The 17,525-nt window shown below is 35.2% G+C and overlaps 1 protein-coding gene across 1 annotated transcript in view; it reads left to right on the forward strand.

Annotated features, from left to right (window-relative positions):
• HCRTR2 (hypocretin receptor 2) overlaps window positions 1–17,525 on the forward strand; it is a 101,592-nt gene that overhangs the window by 46,349 nt on the left and 37,718 nt on the right. The gene's annotated exons all lie outside the window — the stretch shown is intronic.

The following is a 17,525-nucleotide window of genomic DNA, read 5'->3' on the forward strand; positions in this document are numbered from 1 at the left end:
CCCAGGCGCCCCTCTTTATGCTCTTTGGATGTTCCTTAGCTTTAGAGTTGTTTAATTGATCAAATTTTTCCTTTATGTTTAATATTTTTGAGAGAACCTTTTAAAGACATGCATATCTAACCCAAGGTCACAATGATGGAAGATTTGTCAATCTTCACCAAAATATGCTGAGATTTAGATTAGAAGTGCATTGAAACTATATAAGTTTAGAGTGAATTGACATCTTTATAATAGTTATTCTTCTATGAATATGGTTTTATTCCTCCATTCATTTGTTTGTCAGTCATTCTCATGATATTTTATAATTTCCTCTGCAGAAGTTGTATGCATCTCCCACTAAATCTTATCTTGATATTCAATATTTTTATGCTATTATAAATGCTGTCTTTTTAGATTGTATTTTCTAGTTGTGGGTGGTATGTAGAAAATTTATTTCTCTCTATTTTAAATGCTTTATATGTTGATTTACTATAGTTTATGTATTACTTCATGTACAAATGAAATAAATTCATTTCCAGTTTTGTTGCTTCCCTTTATTAGAAGTGTGTTTCTTATAAGCAGCATATAGTTGAGTTTTCTTTTATCCTCTTTAATAATTTTTGTCTTATAATTGGAGTTTCAGATCCCTTTATATGTAGTGCAATCACTGGCATATTTGGATTTAAATCTATCATTCTACTCTTTGTTTTCTCTTTGTCCCATGTATTCAATTTGTTTTGTTGACTTTTACCTTTAAAAATTATTTTTCTTCCGTTTAGCTTGTTAGTTGTATATTTACTTGTTATTCTTTTTATTGGTTTTATTTATTTATTATACATTTTTTAATGTTTATTTTTAAGAGAGAGAAGATAGAGAGTGTGAACAGGGAAGGGCAGAGAGAGAGAGGGAGACACAGAATCCAAAGCAAGTTCCAGGCTCTGAGCACAAGGCAGGGCTCAAACCCACAGACTGTGAGATCATGACCTGAGCTGAAGTTGGTCGCTCTTTTAGAGATTTCCCTAAAGATGACAACTTTGTCACTGATAATACATTTACTGTAAATTAGTACATTTAATAATTATTAAACACTGCAACAAACTTGGAACACTAATCTAACTTCATTTACCCCTGCTTTTTACTCCTTTGTTATTAAAACCTCACAAAACATGATGATGATGATGTGATGTTTATTGTTATTTTAGTCAATCATAATTGATGTTTATCCACATATTTATCATTTCCACTATTCTTACTTTCTATGTTTTTATATCTCCACCTAAGATGATTTTCTTTCTAACTCCCCTTAGCTTTTCATTTGATTTGGGAATGTACTTCACAAATCTTTCAGGTTTTATTGTCAGAAAACAATTTTATTTCAATTTTCATTTACCAAGTATAGGTTCATTTAACATACAATTTTAGCTTTTTTGCTTTCAACCTGCTGATGACATTTTATTGTCTTTAGCTTTTTAATTTTTTCTTTTGAGATGTTAGCTGTTGATGTCATTATAATGAGTTGATAATGATGCATTTTTCCCTTTGTTACAGTTTTTAGCAGTTTTGCTATAGCCATGTATACTTTAATATTTCCTGTGGTTGAGTTTTGTAGCATTTCCAATATCTGTGGATAGATGTCTTTAATCTTTGTTTTCTTTCTGGTAAAATATAATGTACCTAAAACGACTTTTTGAAGATAAGTGCAGGACTACATTTATTTCCATTATCGCTCATATTAAGTTTCCCCCATTACTCCACCCTAACAGGAACTTTTGAGTCATGTGGAATCCAAAATATTGTCTCTCCCAGCTTTGTGCCATCTTCAAGTTTAACAAATATGCCTTCTTATTTCATCTTTTAATTAACTATTTAAAAGTTTGAACAATAAGATAATGTGCTATTACTAATTTCTGTCTTGAATGAGATTTCTATTGATGTGTCCCAAAACTCTACCTTTGACTTTTAATTAGTGTTTTTAAAAAACACTGGATAATATCCTTTCTTGGCTTAATTATCTTCATATATACTTCACCCTACTTCTCTTTTCACACATTGAAAACCCAATTACATGTCTTTTAGAATTTGCACCATGAATTACTCATGTTCCTTCCTATATTTCCATTTTTCTCTAATTTTTAGTTTGGATATTTTTCTATTAAATTTAGTTTGGATAGTCCTATTAGAAAGCTCTGTCTATTTAATTTTCTGTTAAATCCATTATCATGGTTCCAGTTAACATATTTTTAAGTTCTACAGGTCTCTTTGAACATTTTCTAATTCTTTATTAATATTCTATACAATATCATGTAATTTCCTCAACTTATTTCATTTCTTTTAAAATTTCTGAAAATTTTATTATTTTTATTTACTCTTATATAGACTTTGGTCAAGTGGTATTGACTTACATTGTATAGCTGATGATTTTTTTAATTTAATGAGTAACATTTTATATGAAAACTTGTAGAAATTATTTGAGGTTATAGTTAATATTTTCTTCTTCCATAGGAAACTTGCTTTTTTGCTTCAGCAGGCTATTAATGTTGGAACAAAAAAACTTCTATTTGGTCAGTAAATGAAGACATTTGAAGTTAGGCCTCCTTCTTTAAGAGAGTTTATCTCCTTCACATTCATCTCTACTAGAGTTTGCCCTTCAGGGTTGCAGCTGAAGAGCAGAGTTGTTTACCTAGTTGATAGACTTTGAGCTCCAGTGTTGCTCTCTGTTCAGATTACTACACAGGTTCTTGCTCAGCTTCTCATATTATTGGTTGCCGTTTTTTCTTCTGTACTTAGCTAGTAAGTGTAAATTGCCAAAAGCTTTGCGAAGAAAATAAGTCCTAAATGCCAGGTGAGCATATGTCCTCTTTTCTTTTCTCCAGGATATTGTCCCTTCAACTCCTTAATGCAAAGGTAGTTTTCAGGTCTTAAAGACATGCTGGTTGTTTTGGATGGGAGGTTTGGTCTACAGCGAGGTTATCTGTCATTGTCAGATTATGTGAACTATTTTGTAACAGTAAAATCAGCATTTCCTTCAGTATTATATTTAGTACTTCAGAGGAGAACTGACTCTTCTTGGATATTTGCCATCCAAGAATATGTGGCTAAAATTACATAGTTCTGTGGACATAAGTTAGGCCCTTCCCTTCTTACTCTAGTTCCATCCTTGATTGATCTTATTTACTCATTTGGCTTTTATTGCTATCTCTATTCTGATTAATTCCAAATATTTATTTATAACTGAAACAGATCTCCTGAAATACACACCCACACATCCAAATGCGAAATGGATATTGACACTGGGATAACTCACAAGTGTTTCAAACTCACATATAATAAGGAAATTCCTTATCTTTTATCCCTACTTCCAGAGGTATCTACCTTATTTTCCTTTATCCCATAGCTCAGTGGACAGCATGGTCTTCTCCTCACCTACCAAGCAATATATGTGGTTGTCATCCTCAGTTTTTCTCACTCTACCATCCTCACACCTAATTCTTCATGAAGACCTTATATTACAACCTCACTATTGTTACTTGAACTCACTCATTTTCCCCTCATTCTTTCTTTGCCACCTTGTTTCCTTAGAATTCTAAAACAGTCTCAAATTGGTCCCCCTGCTTCCAATTTAAAGGCATGAATAATTTCCACATTCTCTCTAAGTCATCTTTGAGAAAGAAGAGATCTTGCCACCCTCTTGCTTAAAATCCTTCCATGATTTTCCACAATCTGCAAGAGAATGCCCAAATGCTTTAATGTGATTTATGAGTTGAGTATGAGGTAAAGATGGAAAAACTAGAAGATAAAATATTTTAGTTTTAAATTCTAATATGAAATGCCAAAGAGACCCAAGAACTAGAGTCATAACTTTGGGAATTGGTCTCCTTAAAATGAGAATTAATCTTGTGATAGTAAATAATTACAAAAGTAGAAAGAACATTGGAGAAAAACACAAGAGGGTTGAAGATTTGTCTGATGTAAAGGAAGGGAAACAGTTTTCAAAGAAGACCTAAAAGAGAAGTTCGCTTAGGCATGGGGGTGAACGTAAACCACACATCATGGGAAGGATGGGCTTCTCTGTGTTATGTGGTGCAAAGGGGCCAAAGGCAAAATCTGACTCCTTGTCTCTGAAGACAGGGTAGAGATCCAGATGCAATTCTGAGAGTCTACCCTGGGGATAGCAGCTTCTAGTGATTTACCTAGGAAGAGTACAAAGACATGGATAACAATGAAGTTGATATATCCACCCAAAAGAAATTCCACTGAAGTGAAGGATTGGCTATCAAACACAGTTATTAATAAAACTGCAGGCGCCAAGGCCATGTTGTCTTCCATCCTCTAATCTTCCTCTAGGGCAGCCATAAAGGCGTAGCAATATCTATTAATAGCAGCACTGTTTTGGTCTCTGGCAGCTTCCATACAAAGCCTTGGTGTCACTTTGTGGTTGAGCCTCTCCCTGAAAAAAAAAAATCATGTCCTTCACAGACAGCTGAAAAGTCAAACCTGGTTTCCCACTTTCCTCACTGTTTCTCTCTGTAGAATTTCTTTTGGACTTGATTCCTGTAAATTATTGTGTCTTTTGTCTCTCTGTTTTATAACATTCTCCTATGCACAGTCCCTTTCTGCACATTTGTGTTTGTGAAGATACTGTGTTTCTACATCTTTTCTCAGGCAAATTATTAACTGTGGCTTTGTAATTATTCCCCACACTGCCTCACTGGTGTCACCACCACAGTGACATGATCATTATCCATGAGAATCCCCTGCCTGTGTTACATAATGACCAGGTGCCAGTGAGAACCTATTTGTCAACTTAGCCTTTTATATTTTCTTGAGGAAACAAAAACTGAAATACATTTTAAACATATTGTTATGTATACATATATAGTAACCTTTTTTGAAAATCTGCTCCCAATTAATATTAGATAAACTTTTGGTTGGCACATTTCATACCGCAGATGTACTTCTTGGCAGTTGTCCCATCTGTCAGACTTGTAGAAAAAGAAGTGGCACATTTGTCTACTGGTCTTCTGAGTTCAGACAGAGAGATTCATAGACAAGCTGGCCATGGTGCGGTGGTGGAGAACGGGAGACTGAGCTAGGTATATTAGCATAGAGGCCCAGGAAGAGAAGGCGGCAAAACTAGCAGAAGGAAGGATGGTCAATACCAGAGTGGGGAAGTGCAGTGAAGGTGAGAAAGGGAAAATACCTTGGGATTTCATGGACTTTCTTTTACCCTTGTAGGATTACACCAATGATCAACTTCCCTGCTTCTTAAATTTACACTCTGTAATGATTCTGGAGGACCCTATTCTGTGACCTGCTTTCATGATAGACTCCTTACAAAAGTGAAATATAGACTGTCTTCCGTGTGTATCCAATTCCTTTCTTTGTTATTGTTTTCATTTAGAAAAATGATTTTATTTCATCTGACTCATTTATTTGTATGTAGTTTAAAAGATTTTGGCCATTTTATCCTTTCTTAAAAAATATTTTTGAACTAGAAAATCCCAATTGAAAGAAATATATTTATCTCTACATTATAAAAAATTCTGCAACAACCTTAACGTTTAAAAACACTGAGTAACAAGGCAAGCCGCTTCAAGGTCTTTCACTGACCCTTTGTGGCAAAAGGTGGAACTACAGTATTTTTTAAGGTTTTTCTGAAATGTTTACCATCTTCTGTGTATGTAATACATTTAAAGAATCGTCATCTTACACACCCATATATATATTAAATAAATAAGCTACCAAGAAATCAACAATATTTCATTAAGATAATTTCTAAATTATAATATCACAATATCCTGTAAATAATACTTGGTTTTACAAACAAATAATACAAAAATCGTATATAAAACCATGCGATTGTAGTCTTTAACATTGCCACTAATACATTAGAACTACAATATTTGTGAACAATTGTTTTCTTTCGCTATTTAGCTATTCATTTTAAAAATGTATAAAATGAGCAACTTTGATTGTTCCCTGACATTTTCATTCTGTGTTTAAGATTTTTTTTAAGTTTATTTATTTATTTTGAGAGAGAGAGAGCAATCAGGGGAAGGGTAAAGAGAGAACAGGAGAGAGATAATCCCGTGCAGACTCTACCTGTCCATGCAGAGATCATGGGGGTAGATCCCAGGAACCGGGAGATCATGACCTAAGCTGAGTTCCAGAGCTGGACACTTAGCAGATTGAGCCACCCAGGAATCCCTGTTTTTAAGATTTTTGAGGGACATCATTATGGTTCAAAATTTTATTTTCCATTTTATGGCCTCTTTTATTATGGAAAATTTTTAAATTGTGGTGAATTATACATAACTTTAAATTTACCATTTCAATCATTTTTAGGTATGCTGTCCAGTGGCATTAGTATATTCATGTTGTTGCACAATAATCACCACCATTTCCAGAATTTTTCCATCTTACAAAACAGAAACTATATTCCCCTTATTCCTTATATTCCTCTGTGCTCAACAGTTCCTGACTTGCTCCTCATTAGTGGAGACAAACTTATAGCAGACTAGCTATAATGGACTTTAATCCATGGTGTGTCATGATCATTCAGATAACTGAATTCAAAAGTAGTACCAAGTTCATGTCTTGGGACTTACCAAAGTGAATAAGAAGGTAAAGAATCAAGAATTGAGAGCCAAGAGAATAATTATAAGCAGGTAAGTTATAGGCTTTATTCAAAAGGTATGAAGATAATAAATCCTCTGTTCTGCTATTGGGTTCCCCTCCTTTTAAGGGAGCTCATTGGTAAATGTCCCATTCCAATGGCAGCCACGTACTATAAGTTTATGAACAAATCAATTCTATGAATATTTATTTTTTTGTAAAATATGTTTTAGGCAATATTTGTGTTGGAAGAAAAGCTATAAAAACCAAGAAGAATAAGAGAAAGTAAAAGGCCAGATCCATATGAGATTTGTACCAGTAGAGGGAAATAGAAGAAAATATATACAAATACCCACTATAATGCATAATAATTCTAGAATGTGATTTACAACAGGAAAAGAACATGTGTGATCAGGTTTCAAAAAAGAAAGAAAGCATGTTAGCTAGGTTAATTATGAGAAACTTTGTGAAACAGAAATTTGTGTGTGTGGTTGGTTTTGAATAAAGTTTAATGATTTAAAAAAGGAATTCAAATGCAATATGGGCATTTTTTCAGACAGAGTTGTATGAACAATGGGGTAGGTATAAAGTGAGATATCAAACTTATCCTGAAATTATGAGTATTTCAGGTGCTACATTGAAAAATATAGAAGGGGGATGCTCAACTTGAAATCAATGGTAAAATGGCCATCTGAGAATCTTGTACTAGAAGAAGAGAAGAGCTCCTATTGAAAGGAAAGACTGAATATAACTGGAGTGAAGTGTTGATGGATAAAATGGATAGAAGTTAAGATAGGCAGGTGCAGGGTGAACTATTAGGAAGTTACTGCAATACTCTGCCTAATGGTTTCTACAGTATGACACCAGGTATTTGCAATAGGGAAAGAAAGAAAATGATAGAAGTAGGCCATCTTTGGGGAGTTCCAAACATACGGTACTGAAGATATAAAGGAAGAATATTATACTTCAGAGAAATATGAAGTCCAGAATGAGAATATTGGAAAAGATGGTGAGTTTTTGCATACATTTGATGCATTATCAGGAGAAGGTGATGTTTACCCTGCGCTTTTAATACTTTCAGTGGGTGAATGAATGAATAAATATTTGTTCAACACAAATTTAGAATACATGTACCTAAAGATGTGTGAGCAGTTCTGGATAGCTCCTTTAGAGATATATACTGATAATCTGCAACACTTTCATAGTAAAGAGACCAGGGTGATCAGAGGGAAAGTCCTGCATGTACATATGAATGCTCTGGTGATGTTCAGCCCAGAGAAGCACAGTCTTGGAAAATAGGCATAGTCACAGCCTTTAGTATTTGAATGTATATAATGTGAGCATCATACTTAACATATTTTAAAATGACAAAGTAATATTATCTAACATAAAGCCCAAATTCAGATTTATCCAATTGTCTCAGTAGCATGTTTGATAGATTTCTTTTTTCTTTCCCAAGTTTCATATGTAAAGATTTAATCTAATATCTACACAAGAGGACTCATTTCCAGTAATTGTGTGCATCTATAATCCAAAACAGTGACTTGGTGCTGTTATGAAAGCTAACAATATTTTAGGTTAAATAATGACCAAACCAATCATCCTGTTCTTTGCTGCCTTGGTTAGACAGTACCTGGAAACGTGATCAGTTACAGATGGCTCATTTAGAGCCATTGCTGATAATCTGGAGGATGTTCTGAATCAGGGATCAGGGGGATGTGAGATGCAAAACCCTAGAGCTGCATGTGAGGTCCTAGAGATTTTTAGATTGTGTAAGCAAGGGCTTGCGGGATGGTTATTGCCAAAGTCTTTAAATATTTGAATGAGTACTGTTTGGGGTTGCACTGCATCCTCACAAAAAGATACAATGAAGTCCTAACCCCAACACCTCATAATGTCAACTTATTTGGAAGTAGGATAATTGCAGATATAATTAGTTAAGATAAAATCATACAGGGCTAGATTGGGTCACTAATCCAATGTATCTGGTGATCTTATAAGATGGCTCTATAAAGATACAGATCCAGGGTAACTCCATGTGATGATGAAGGCAGAGATTGGTGTTATGTAGTTGCAAACCAAGGGGCATAAAAGATTTCTAGAAAACCACAGAAGCTGAGGCAAGGAAAGATTTCCTTGCAGGTTTAGAGAGAAGAGCCCCCACCTAAGTAAGGTTGGCTGGTTGAAACTAGTGTCCTGCTGTGCTGGGGAGACAAAACCTCTGGTCACAGAGAATTATTCTTTAGTTTTAAAACCTAATGGACTTTGCCCTGCTGAATTACAAACTTGCTTTTATCCCAGTGACCCTTTTCTTGTTTCTAGTCTCTTCCTTTTATAAAGGAAATATCTACCCTATACCCATCCCATCATTACATTTTGGAAGTACATAACTTGAATTCTAGGTTTCACTGGTCCACAGATGGAAAACTTTGCCTCAGCAAGGAACATAACCTGAATCTCACCCATTTGTGACTTAGATGAAATCTGGAGGAGATTTTGGATTTAAAGCTGATGCTGGAATGGGTTAAGAATTTGCAGCACGTTGGGATAGAATGCATGTGTTTTGCCTGTGGGAAAGACATAAGGTTTAAGGGGCCAGAGGGCAGATTACTATGGGTGTAATTGTGTCTTCTTCAAAAAAGATGTTAAAGTACCTTGGAATTTGATTTCACTTGGAAATAGGGTAATGGCAGATGAAATTAGTTAAGGTGAATCATACTCGAGTAGAATAGAGCCCTACTGAAACATGACTATTCTCTTCCTAAGAAGACAGCCATATGAAGACAGAGACACAGGAGAACACAATGTGAAATGAAGGTAGAGATTGGAGTTATGCAGTTGCAAGCAAAGACATATCAAAGTTTATCTGTAGACCACCTGAAACTAGACAACAGGCAAGGAAGGATTCCTCTACGGGTTTCAGAGGGAGCTTGGCCCTGCTGATACCTTGATTTTGGACCTTTGGTATCCAGAACTGTGGAACAGCAAGTTTATGTTGTGTTAAGACATCCAATTTGTAATACTTTGTTACAGCAGCCCCAGGAAACAAATATAGGTACACTGTAGCAAAATAAAATCTTATTCCTTGAGTTCTAAAAAAGAATTATGAAACCATGAAAATGAAACCGAATCAGGTATCAACTCAACATGAACAAGAACTTTTTAATGCTAAAACCACCACATAAGGAGCTCAAGGCTCCAGCAAGTCATGAATTCCTCACTATTAAAAATGTTCTAGAGGCATGGGTGCAGAGGTGATTTACACAACAGGTGTCAAGTTAGACTGAATGATCTCCAACCCCAAGATTCAATGGACCTATGTTAAAGCCATGTCAACCAGTGAGGTGACAGCTTCCTTGTCAACTTCTGTTTCAAAGATATATTAAGATGGTTGCTTCCATATCTTGGCTACTAATAATGCAGCAAGAAACATAGGGTGTGTATATCTTTTTGAGTTAGTGGTTTCATTTTATTTAGGTAAATAACCAATAGTGGAATTATTGGATCATATGGTGTTTTTATTTAAGTTTTTTGAGAAACCTACATACTATTTTAATTGTGGTTGTACCAATTTACATTTTTACTAACTGTACATGAGGATTCCTTTATCTCTGCACCCTCACCAACACATGTTTCTTGTTTTTTTTTTCTTTTGGCTTTTCATGTTTTTATTTTAATTCCAAGTAGTTCCCGTATCATGTTATATTAGTTCAAAGTGTACAATATAGTTATTTAACACTTCCACACATCACCCAGTTCTCATCACAAGTGCACTGCTTAACCCTCATCACCTATTTCGCCCAGTCCCTCACCACCCTCCTTCTGTAACCATCACTTTGTTCTCTATAATTAAGAGTGTCTTTCTTGATTTGTCTCTCTCTCTTTTTTCCTTTGCTTATTTGTTTTGTTTCCTAAATTCCCCAGATGAGTTAAATCATATGGTATATGTCTTTCTTTGACTTTTTTCACTTAGCATTATACTCTCTAGCTCCATCCATATCATTGCAAATGGCAAGATTTGCTAGTATTTTGTTAACGATTTTTGCATCTGTGTTTATCAGGGATATTAGCCTGTAGTTCTCTTTTTTAGTGGTGTCTTTATCTGATTTTGGTATCAGGATAATGCTGGCCTCATAGAAGAAATTCATGTTTTCCTCCATTTCCTATTTTTTTTGAAATAGTTTGAGAAGAATAGGTATTAACTCATATTTAAATGTGTGATAGAATTTGCCTGTGAAACCATCTGATCCCAGGTTAGTGTTTGCTGGGGGCTTTTTGATAAATGAGTCAATATTTTGCTGTTAATTGGTCTGTGCAATTTTCTATTTCTTTATGTTTCATTTTGGTAGTTGATTGTTTCTGGGAATTTATCCATTTCTTCTTGTACAATTTGTTGGCATACATTTTTTCATAATATTCTCTTATATTTGTTTATGTTTCTCTGGTGTTGGTTGTTATTTCTCTTCTTTCACTTGTGATTTTGTTTATTTGGGTCTTTTCCATTTTTTTCTTAATAGGTCTGGCTAGAGGTTTATCAATTTGTTTGTTTTTTTTAAAGAACCAACTCCTGATTTCATTGATCTGTTCTATTGTGTTTTTTTAAGCTTCTATATCCTTTATTTCTGTCCTAATCTTTACTGTTTCTTTCCTTTTGAAGGTTTTAGGTTTTGTTTGTTGTTCTTTTTCTACCTCCTTTAATTGTAAGGTTAGGTTGTTTTTATGAAATTTTTCTTACTTCTTGAAGCAGGCCTGTATTACTATAAACTCTTAGAACCACTTTTGCTGTGTCCCAAAGGTTTTGGACTATCGTGTTTTCATTTTAATTCACTTCCATGTACATTTTTATTTCTCCTTTTATTTCCTGGTCAACTCATTCATTGTTTAGTAACCTGTTACTTAACCTCCAACTATTCGTGATCTCTTCAGATCTTCTTTTCTATGGTCGTAAAAGATGCATGGTATGACCTCGAGCTTTTTGAATTTGTGGAGGCTTGGTCTGTGGGCTACTGTGTGATCTATGCTGGAAAATGTTCCCTGTGCACTTCAGAAGAATGCCTATTCTGTTGTTTTAGCATGGAATGTTCTGAATATATTTATTGTATCTGTCTGTTCCATCGTGTCATTCAAAGCCATTTGTCCTTATTGATGTTCTGTTTGGAAGACCTGTCCATTGATCTAAGTACGGTAGTATGGTGTTAAACTCCCCCTACTATCATTGTATTATTATAAATTAGTTCTTTATTATTGTTTAATATATTTGGGTGCTACTATGTTGGATGCATAGATATTTACAATTGTTATATCTTCTTCTTAGATTGTTCCCTTTATTATTATACAGCGTCCTACTTTGTCTCTTATTATAGTCTTTGTTTCAAAGTCTATTTTGTCTGATATAAGTATTGCTACTCTGGCTTTATTTTGACAACCATTTGCCAAGTAGATATTTCTTTATCCCCTCACTTTCAATCTGCAGGTGTTTTAGGTCTAAAATGAGTCTATTGTAGGCATATTTTATTACTTGTTTTGTGGTTGTTTCTGAAAATTTTCTCTAATTCTTTTTTGTCTTTCTTTCTTGGTTTGCTGATTTTCTTCAGTGATATATTTAGATTTCTTTCTCTTTATTATATGTATACTTATTAGTGGGTTTTGGTACATGGTTACCTTTAGGTTTGTGTCTTTTGCACAGAACAGTCTATATTAACTTGATGGTCATTTAAGTTAAATACATTATTTTCTCTTGTTAATCCATGTTTTAGGTATATAATTTTATGTTTTACATGCTTTCATTTTGTGAGTTCTTTGATTTTTTAAAGAAATATTTATTTTAAATGTTTTGGTGTTTCCTTCCTTTGTACTTTCATTCTTGGTCTCTCCTTTTCATTCAGAGTCCCCTTTAATATCTCTTGCAGGGTTGGTTAATTGGTCATGAACTACTTTAGATTATTACTATTAGATTATTATTACTCCTCTCTGGCTTGGAAAGCTCTGTTGAAAAGTCCTCGGCTAGCCTTCTGGGTTTTCTCTCAAAAGTTACTGACTTCGTTTTGTTCTGCTGCTTTGAAATTTTTTACTTATATTTTGCCAATTTAATTACCATATGTCTTGGTGTGGATCTGCTCTTGCTGATTTCAATGAGAGTTGTCTGTACCTCCCAGAAATGGATATCTATCCTTTCCCCAGATTAGGGAAACTTTCAGCTATTATTTCTTCAACTACATTATTTGTTCCTATCTTCTTTTTCAGAGACTCCTATAATCTGAATGTTTATACATTTGATGGAATCACTGAGTTCTCTAAGTCTATTCTTGTTTTGCATAATTTTTTCTCTTGTTCAGCATGATTACTTTCCATTACTCTGTCTTCTGGGTCATTAATCTGTTGTTCTTTTTCCAGCCTACTGTTTATTCCATGGAGCATGTTTCTCCTTTTGTTTATTGAGCCCTTTATCTCTGTTTTGTTATTTCTTATGTCTGTGTTGAAAATCTCATTCATGTCTTCTACTCTTTTCTCAAGTTAAATGAACATCCTGTGATCATTACTGTAAGTTCTCTATCACGCATGTTCCTTGTATCTGTTTTGCTAAGATCTCAAGCTGTGGCCTTGTCCTATTCTTTCATTTGGGATACATTTCTCTGTGTTCTCATTTTGTCTATGTCTCTGTGCCTTTTTCTCTCTGTTAGAAAAGTCAGCTGCTTCTTCAATTCTTGAAGGTAATGTCCTTATGAAAAAGATATCCTGTAGTGCTTTGCTGTGTAGTGTCCCTTGATCCCTAGGGGCTCGTACTTCCAGGAGTGTCTTCATTGTGTGCTCCTTGTGCTCTGCTATTTGGTCCTGGCTGCCTTGCCCTTCAAGCCTGTCATCTGCAAAGGTTCTCTTTGCCCATTGAGGACAGGCTTTGGTCCCTGGTCTGAAAGTGGCATGTTTTAACCAGGTGTGCTCTGCTCTGTTTGTGAAATAAAACCTTTCACTGTGGCATCTGAAACTGAGGCTCTGCAAAACTCCTGCTTTGGGAGATGTAGTGTGAGCAAGTGTTTGGGCTAGTCTTTTGGGGGAGGGGAACTGCTACACTGGGACTGAGGCAAGTATGATTGGGTAGGTTAGTTCCACTGGAGTGAAGTGGGTCATGTTAGAAGCAAGTTAGGTAGCGAGTGTGGACGATGCACTGGTTCCCTGTACTTTTGCTGAGGGATGGGTGAGGGAAAGGCACAGGCCAGTTCCCTTGTTCCCAGAGGGGTCTTTCCAAAAACACTCTCTCTGGGACATGCTCTGAGGTCAGTGAATGACTTCCTCAATATATGTTCCAGACACTCTTCAGATTGCTGTTTCCATACTGTATGTCCACAGGCTATTTGTCCTTGCTTTTCTCCAAGATCAGCCCCAATGTCCAATGGCTGTATCCTAGCTGAGCATCCTGACCTTTAAAACTTCGCACTTTAAGCCCTGCTGTTTGCAAGACCTCACAAAATCCAGCCTCTCTTAGTTTCCAACCCAACTGGGTTTTTTTTGTTTTTGTTTTTTCACATGCACTACCCTGTGTGCTAGTCTGTTTTTAGCCCTTCTTCATGACTGTGGCTACCTCCCCAACCCAACTAACATGATCTATTTCCCTCCCAAACTGCATCTCTGCATTTCCTACCTTCTCTGATGTGCTCTTCTCCACCTTTAGTTACAGAGTTTGTTCTTCCAGTCTTTAAGTTCATTTCTGAGATATGTAGGATGATTTGATAGTTATCGAGTTGTATTTGTGAAATGAGCTTAGGATCCTCCTACTCCACTGTCATCTTCCAATCTTTATTTCTTGTATTTTTTATTTTAGCCATTCTAAAAGGCATAATATAACTCATATAACAGGAGAACAGGAGAAACCTAATGGAGGACCATGGGGAGGGGAAGGGGAAAAGAGAGCTGGGGAGAGAGAGGGACTCAAAACCTGAGAGACTATTGAATACTGAAAATGAACCGGCTGGTTGAAGAGGGGAGGAGGAGAGGGAAAAGAGGTGGTGGTGATGGAGGAGGGCACTTGTGGGGAAGAGCACTGGGTATTATATGGAAACCAATTTGACAATAAACTATTAAAAAAAAAGAAAGTAATACTTTAAATGCCTATGTGATTGTCACTAATAGAGAGAACTAATTTCAGAATGGCAATAGTGACTGAGTTCAAGGAGTGTAGGTGGAGCAACAATTTTCCTGGGTGGGAATAGTGGAAACGGTAATAAAATACAACCTGGTATGATAGATATAATGGGGTGTCTAGGTTAATAGGTGTGGTGCATGTATATTATAAAAAGTTGTTGTTGAAGCCATGCCTTGCTAACCTTTAACCTTAGAGCCGTATTTAGCAGTCAGCTTGCTTACCAGCAGAATATCTTTGTGATTTCTTAACTAGGTCTAAGCATAAAAAAGTAAGTCCTGACAGTGTGACAGGAAAGAGAAAAAAATAATTTCTCATGTTTCCTAAACCATATTCCTCGTGGCAATAAGTTATTCTAGGAGAATTTTAGTTCACTGAGAAAAAGTATCATATTTTTAATTTATATTTTGTGATAGGAAAACACTATTGATTTCAACATTATCAAGTTTTAAAATGCAAAATTTTGAAGAACCATTGACCAAAAAATTCAAAGAACCATGAAATTTAAGTGCATGCTTTTAATCTTTATTAAACTACTCATAAATGTTCAAAAAATAATAAAAAATTAAAGGGCGTAATATAATATCTCATTGTGGTTTTTCTGTGTATTTCCCTGATAAGTAGTGTTGTTGAGCATCTTTTTATGTGTCTTTTGGCCATTTGTATGTCTTCTTTGGAAAAATATCTATTCAGGTCTTCTGCCCATTTTTTAATCAGATTATTTATTATTTTGGTATTGAGTTGTAGGAGTTTTTTATATATTTTGGGTATTAGCCCCTTATCAGATATAACAGGCCTCCAGTTCTGGAATGAATAAGTCATGGGAATAAAAGGAGAAGCGTAAGGAATATTCAATGATATTGTAGTAGTAATGTAACAAGACAGATGGCATAGCGAAACTTATGATGGTATATCATAATGTATAATCCTGCCAAATCCCTAAGTTGTATACCTGAAACTAATATAACATTGCATATCAACTACACTCAAATACATTTTTTTTAAAATGTATTAACATGGCATAGCATGATAGATAAGATTTAAACCTAAGCTCTAGCACTTGCAAACTATTTGTGCCTAGGTAGTTCCTTAAGCTTTCTAGATGCAGTTTCCCATCTGTTAAGCAGGGAAAGTAATAGTAATCATGTATAGAGTTATTATGAGAATTAAACTAGTTTATAATTTACATTGCTTAGGGGCATCTGGGTGGCTCAGTTAGTTAAGCATCCAACTTCAGCACAGGTCATGATCTCATGGTTCGTGGGTTCGAGTCCCGCATGGGGTTCTGTGTTGACAGCTTAGAGCCTGGAGCCTGCTTTGGATTCTGTGTCTCCCTCTCTCTCTGACCCTCCCCTGCTCGCACTGTCTCTCTCTGTCTCCCAAAAATAAATAAAAAATACTTAAAAATATATAAAAAATAATTTACATTGCTTAGAATAGGTCATGACATATAGTGAATAGTATAGAAATACTGGCTGAAAATAGACTTTGCTCATATTGACTAGTCATAATGCATCAATTCTGTCTTTCCATCTTTCTCTCACCTCCAAAATATGGACAATTGGGAGTAAATCTAGAACTGACTGTCTTTTTTTAAGTCTTATTTTCTCTCCTAGATCCAAAGTTGCATCATTTGGACCAATTCTTGACCAAGTATTAACATTGTGATGCTTATATCAGTTTCCTTACAACAAGTTATGATAATGTGTTAGTCAAATGCTACCATGCCTTTGTGTATGTGTGCGTATATGTTTGTGGGAAAAAATCATTAAGTAGTATCCCTTTCAAGTAATAAAGGTTACTGTTTGCCATAATAAAGTTCATCTGAGTTTTTGGAGAGTAGTCTGCTGGAATTAGAGAAAGATGTGAAGTTTTCAAAATTCAATCCTCACGAATTCAGGTATTTTATTAAATTAGCATCTGTTGGTGACTGAAAGGTAATTTCAGCTGCAGGAGCTACTGAAAACATTCTTTACCATATGAAACTCTTAATAAATGCTATGTAATTGTCCAAAAGAAATCTTTATTTAGTGACTTAAATTTAACAACATGTGCTTTTATTTATTCACTACAGAAGGTTACTAATCACTGCATCATTTGGGTGCACAGGTGACAGCTCTGACAGTTTAATGATACCCAAGGCAAATTCACTTACTTTTAGTGAAGCAAACCATCAATAGATGTGGGTAGCAGTGCTTACACCTATATAATTCTTGAGCCAGTGATTATGTAACCCTTGGCTACATCACACAGAGGAGGACAGAGAATTGAGCAACTGGATGTTCTTTTCATAAAGAGCAACTGAATCAAGGAGAACAGCTTTTAAAAATGATGATACACTGAAAGGCAATGAGGAAGGCTCAACTCTGAGAGTATTGAAAAATGTGCTTGATTGGAGGTGATGTTTAGAAGCCATCAAGAGTAATAGCGAGGAAAGAGGATTGAGTCTCTAGAGTTTATATGTACTTTGTTATAACTCCTTCATATCTATAAATAAAGAAAAAGTTATGGCGAAAAGACCAGTCCCTCATTTAGTGTTGAATCCCAGTTGCAGCTGTAGTTCTGTGCTTTATGATCCATTTGTCCCAAACCAAGCTTCACAAATTTCCTGTGTCTCAATTACTTCATGTAAAAAATGACGGTAACAATGTCTTCCCTTGGGATTGTCAAGATTACAACCTAAGTATATATATGAACCATATAGCTCAGTGTTTGCCAATAATAGGGGCTGAGTAATTGTTGGCTTTTGCCTTTAAGCCTCTTCATCTATTAATAGTTCTCAATGCAGAGTTTGGGA

The sequence above is a fragment of the Suricata suricatta genome, chromosome 7 (genome assembly GCF_006229205.1).
Source record: "Suricata suricatta isolate VVHF042 chromosome 7, meerkat_22Aug2017_6uvM2_HiC, whole genome shotgun sequence".
Classification (NCBI taxonomy): domain Eukaryota; kingdom Metazoa; phylum Chordata; class Mammalia; order Carnivora; family Herpestidae; genus Suricata; species Suricata suricatta.